At 37.8% G+C, this 6000-nt stretch overlaps 1 protein-coding gene and 1 long non-coding RNA gene across 3 annotated transcripts in view; one reads left to right on the plus strand and one right to left on the minus strand.

Moving 5' to 3' along the window:
* Window positions 1-6000, plus strand: part of CUNH4orf45 (chromosome unknown C4orf45 homolog) — a 125952-nt gene that overhangs the window by 4178 nt on the left and 115774 nt on the right. The gene's annotated exons all lie outside the window — the stretch shown is intronic.
* LOC116093014 lies at window positions 1006-2386 on the minus strand. Its single transcript, XR_004119592.1, has 2 exons — window positions 2204-2386; window positions 1006-1108 (listed from the first exon to the last, which is right to left on the minus strand). It is a non-coding gene; the product is annotated as an uncharacterized LOC116093014 (long non-coding RNA).

The following is a 6000-nucleotide window of genomic DNA, read 5'->3' on the forward strand; positions in this document are numbered from 1 at the left end:
TGAGAAATGTGTTTCCCTTCCCACTGCTGTTTTATTCAGGCCCAGGATCCAGATCTGTTATTAACTGGTACAGTGGGCAAAACTTCACCAACCAAGTATGGGGTGTCCTTACAGCTCCTTGGCCTCTGTTTTCACAAACTCTCCTTGTTTCCAGCTAAGGTCAGCAGCTCTTCTTCTCCAGCCCCTTTGACCAATTGTCCCTACATTTGTAGTTTAGGGTTTTATTGGTTTATAGTCTGAATACTACCTAGGATGTTTCTCCTTGCACTTTCCAAGTAATTTTTTATTGTCACACATTAAATTGCCCCTTTATAAATGTGGGAAAATTCTTAAGAATACCAGTATACCTACTGCATAGAAGCATACTGAACAGTTTTAACTAAGAATCCCCTCTGCCTCATTTGTTTCTTCTCTTTTCTCTTCCTGGCAGCCACTGATAGCTTTACTCTACAGCCTTGCCATCAAGCCAGAGTTAGGTAGGATGATCCCCCAACTGGTGTGGGGGTACCCCCTTATCCCATGGGACAAAATACGAGACCATTCAGACCCTGCCTGAAAGCCAAACAAAATGTAAAATAAGCAAGCAAACAAACAAACTGCCACACTCAGAAGCATGTGTTATGACCTTACCAGTTCTATAATGTCCCAGAGCTGGAATCACACTCTGTATGCTTGTTAGACTGCTGCCTTTCTTTCATTACACAAGTGAAAGGACTTTCATGGCTTAGAGGATAATTTTTTTTTTCAATTGCTAAATAATATTACTCTGGGTGGCAACTCCTCCTTTTACTAATCCATTCACCTTTCGAAGGCTCTCTTCCAGACTTGGGCCTTTGTGAATGTAAACTCTGTAAACATTTGTGTTCATGCTTTTGGCTAGACATATTTTCAAGTCAATTTCCAAAATCTCTAGCTGTGTAGTTTGTGTATCGTATCGAATGAATGTTTAGCGTCTATTCTAATTAGCTTTGTATTGCTTCGATAAACACCATGACCAAAAGCACCTTGGGGGATGGAGATGGTTTATTTGGATTACGTATGCAAGGTCATAGTCCATCACTGAAGGAAGACAGGGCTGGAATTCAAAGCAGGAACCTGGAAGCAGAAACTGAAACAGAGAGCATGGGGGAGTGCTGCTTACTGACTTGCTCCCCGTGGCTTGCTCAGCCTGCTTCCTCACATAACTGAGGACCACTTACCACTTACGCCATGGTAGCACAGCACACACTGGGCTGAACCCTCCCACATAAATCAAGAAAGTACCCCCATAGACTTGCCTACAGGCCAGTCTGATGAAGCAGTTTCTCAACTGAGGTCCCCACCTTCTGAGAAAACACATGCTCACATCAACAGAAAGCAAAACAACAACAAAAATCCAGCCAGTACAGCTTCATAAGAAGTGGCCCAAAGATCTTCTACATTAACTCTGCTATTTGGTGTGTCCATTAGCAGGGGCACACATGGCAGCTCTGTGTCGTGGTCAGCACATGGGACTCTTATTTTAACTTTTAACTATCCTAGCAGATGTGCAGTTGCTCTGTAAATTCACAATTCTCTACCAGTCAGCAATGCTGCACATATTTCCATATAGTTACTTGCTGTCTCTGCTGTTGTTGGTGTCATAGATTCAAGTTTGTCCATTTTACAGTAAGTGGGGGCAGTTTTGGTTTCTTATCACTGAGTCTTAAGGACTTTCCATGTATCTTGGATAAAAGCCCTTTATTAGACCAATATTTTATAAGATTCTGTCCAGTCCTCATGGACTTGTCTCTTAACACATATGCTGTTGATTTATAACCAGACCCAAGAGCATACTGTCAGGACTGGAGAAATGGCTCTGTGGTTAAAGGTACTTGCTGCTAAACTCATTAACAAAATGGGCAGTTTGCTTTTGTTGGGTAAGGGCCACTGGGGAAGCTGGTGTAGATTCTAGACTACTGCAAAAATGCTAGTTAAAATAGAACCTGAATAATCTGCTTTCTAGTAAGAATCTGGTGTAGTTTTAATGAAAACCTGTTGTTCAAAATGACCACGCCACGTACCATTACGTACACAAGAACCATAAGAAAGGAAGGCTGATGAAGCACGAGAAGGCTCTTAGGAACAGAGGTACTGAGTACAGAAAGGATACAATGGGCTCAGGTAATTTAGAAATATATATATATATTGAGGGTTAGCAAAGGCAGTTAATATAAACAGTCACCTTCTCCAAAAGTCACATAGGTGACCGCATTGCTGAGGCCTGTGATGGACAGCCAGAGGTCTGGTTGAACCTTTCGTCTTGGAGACAGTCTTATGGGATGTGGTTAATGAGAGGGTCCTTGCAAGTTATCTTCCTTCAAACCAGGTGTGTGCCTCCAGGGTAAGTCGACCAGCACCTCATGTCACCACGTTCGGAAGTGCAGTGTTCTTTAGAATACTGGTGTTCACCAGTCAAAGGGGAGTTCCATCCTGAAACCGGGGGGGGGGGGGGGGGGGGGGGGGGGGGGGGGGGGGGGGGGTTTATTACATCCTGGGAAATGTCTATCCAGTGGGGTGATCTGTGGGTAATTAGAGACTTGAAAACTCAAAGAATGATGAATTGTTCATGTCCGAAAACCTGTATATCATACCACTCTCAGACCCCAAAGCTGTGGGTCATATGGGTCATTCAGACAGGAGGAACACACCTGTTTTGACCCTGCTATGGCAACAAAGAGGAATGGCAGATGATAGCCCATTTAAAGAGAGGATAGATAGGACACCTAAAAGACCAGTTTCACTAGACTGATACTTTAAACTTATGTAATATATTTAATAACTAGATAGTTTAAAATAGACTTTGGCCTACATTAGCCATTTTTTAAATTGCTAATCCTAGACCTTAGAAAGTTTAATATCATATATATCTCTAAGTCCCATCCTCTATGCACCTTAAATAACTGACTCAGACCTTTATAACTTGTAAAGGCTTTCTAGTTTATTTTGTAAATATATATCCATTATAATCTTTATATATATATATATGTATATACATATAAATATATAAATTATTTTTATCTTTTAATCCTTGTAACATTTTTTTAAACACCATGAGATTTTATAGTCATAGAGAAAGATTTTTTATTTTTCATAGAACACTGACTGGGATGGCCTGTTCATCTCATCTTTTTGTGAGAGAGTAATAACATTTAATTTTTTTTAGCATATACTTGTGATTGTTTAGGCCAGCATAGTAGACAGTTGGAAGGTTGCTGTTTAACATAGAGGAGATATATATCATATTTAAAGGCATGGACATGAGTTATTCTTATCTAAAGGGAGAGCAACTGTCTAAGAGGAAGAATGTCCTCTGGTGGAGAAGCAATTGGCTCATTAGGACCTCGCAGTGCTGACCCAGGAGCTCTTCCATGGTGGCAGCTGTAATTATCTTTTGATTTTCTGCTGAAATCTCTTAATCTCAAAGTGTTAGCTTTCTTTGTTAGTGTGTTACTGCAATGTATAATGTAGAAACTGCATCAGAATCAAAACAAACATTAAAATAGTAAAATAAACATTTTTTTTTTTAGCTCAAAGAAGCTGGGCCTGTAAGTAAACAAACAAAAAAAGACAAACCATTAAAAAATAATTGTTGTTCTTAAAGCAGACCTGGGTTCCTCTCCCACTAGCCACATGGCAGATCACTGGCTTCTATAGCTCCAGCTTTGACAGCCTCTTCTACTTCTGCAGACATTGCATGCATTTGGTGCACACACACATATGTGAACAAAACAGTCACATGTATAAAGTATAATTAAATAATCTTTGGGACTGGAGAGATGGCTCAATGGTTAGGAACACTGGCTGCTCTTCTAGAGGGCCCAGGTTCAATTCTCAGAACCCACACAGAGGCTTACAGGTATCTGTAACTCCAATTCCAGGGTATTGGATGTCCTCTTCTAGTCTCTGGGGACACCAGGCATATGCATGGCACACAGACATACATGCTGCTAAGATGTACATAAACATAAAATTAAAAGTAAACATTTTTTTAGAAAGATCACTGTGGCCAGGCAGTGGTGGCGCACACTTTTAATCCCAGTACTTGGGAGACAGAGGCAGATGGATTTCTGAGTTCAAGGCCAGCCTGGTCTACAGAGTGAGCTCCAGGACAGCTAGGGCTATACAGAGAAACCCTGTCTCGAAAAACAAAAAACAAAAAACAACAACAATAAAAAAAAAAAAAAAAAAAGAAAGAAAGATCATTGTGTTTCACAGGAGATTTACAATTTTATATTTTCATTTAGGTCTCTGACTGATTTTGAAGCTATTTTTGTGCCCATTACACTTTTTATTTCCTGCAGCCAATCCAGTCCTTATTTTCCTTATGCCAATGTTGGTCACTGTCACTGCCAACCACATAAGAATCTTCTTGGACACTTAAGATCTCTTTGAATTTGTCAGTCCATACTTAGTTTCCTATATATTTACATATTTCATGTTTTCATCACCATTGATAAGCTTCATGTTTTCACATAATGTCATGTGAATTTATTATCATCTTCATATTTGACTATATTTTATATTTAACTTAGAAATATTCACTTTTTTATTTTTTTATTATCTTTTTACCTTTTTTATTTTGTCATATTCTTTAAAATTTTTAAAATATTGTAACAATAAAATGAGTATTATAAAATCATTTGGTATAAAACAACAATCAATTGAACAGTCTTATGTAGATACTTGTTTACAGCAATACTGAAATACTGTTTTTCTCAGTATAAATCTTAAATAACTCCAAACATATTAATTGTATATTTCAAAATAATACATCACTAGTAGTTTTTTTTAATTAATATAAATAGTCTTTTTGTTTGTTTGTTTGTTTTGGTTTTAGTAGAGCTTAAAATCTTGGCTCTTACTGTGGTTCAAGCCCAAAATACGAATAATTTTTAGACATTGGAGTTCATTGTAATAAGGCTGTACTTCAGTGACCCTCACATCACCAAAGGATTTTACCTCTATAGTAGCTAAGCTAAGAGTTGAAAGTTCTGCTGCTCAAGGAATGAATTGTAGGCACAATTTTTGGATATAGACTTCTTGCTATGGTCAAAGCTATTTGACTTGAATGATTGTCTTCATTCTCAGCCCACAGGGAACAGGTTACATTCATTTATGAAATGGTGTGTGTATTAAGATGGTCTATCCATGAAGTCATTCACCAACTGTTTCAATGAACAATGGTTCTGCTTGGAGGGTGGCACAGACACTAGGTGAGGGTAAGAATCTGGTTCATTGGCTGTGATGATTTTGGAAAGCATTCATCTCAGAGAAAGAGTAACTTATAAAGTCCTCTTCTTAAAAATTAACACAATAATTATAAACATCAAGCAAAGATTTCAGTCTCACTCTTTGTTGTTCTCTTACAAGCCACTTCCCAAGTTAATTGTCTATGTTTCTTTTGGCTGTATAAATAATTTTGAAATATGTAAGATGTTCTGAAAGCCATAGTATATTATAAAAACCTCAAATAAACAATCCTACTAATAGGCTGAGATAGGAGAAGCATGATTTCAAGACCATTATGTGGAACCCAGCAAGACACTGTCATGTACAAACAAACAGAAAGTATATATGGATTATACAATATTGGACCTATTTCTCCAATTACTAAATTAGAGAGACCACTGGATGACAGCCAACAAATTTCTAATTCCTCATATTTTTGTATTTCAATTGATTAGGATATGTTGATAATATTAATTTTCATATTAAGAGATATTAAGAAAAAGTAATTGTTATTTTCTGTTATTTTTGTTGTTAGAGGTGGAATGTTTGTGTGGGTTTGTTGAAAGATTACTTTCTTGCTTCTTCTAGGGTGTAGTTTCACTCCTTGTGTTGGTGTTTTCCATCTATTATCCTTTGTAGGGCAGGATTTATGGAAAGATATTGTGTAAATTTGGTTTTGTCCTGGAATATCTTGGTTTCTCCATCTATGGTAATTGAGAGTTTTGCTGGGTATAGTAGCCTGGGCTGGCA

This window comes from Mastomys coucha, unplaced genomic scaffold (genome assembly GCF_008632895.1).
Source record: "Mastomys coucha isolate ucsf_1 unplaced genomic scaffold, UCSF_Mcou_1 pScaffold16, whole genome shotgun sequence".
NCBI classification, from domain to species: domain Eukaryota; kingdom Metazoa; phylum Chordata; class Mammalia; order Rodentia; family Muridae; genus Mastomys; species Mastomys coucha.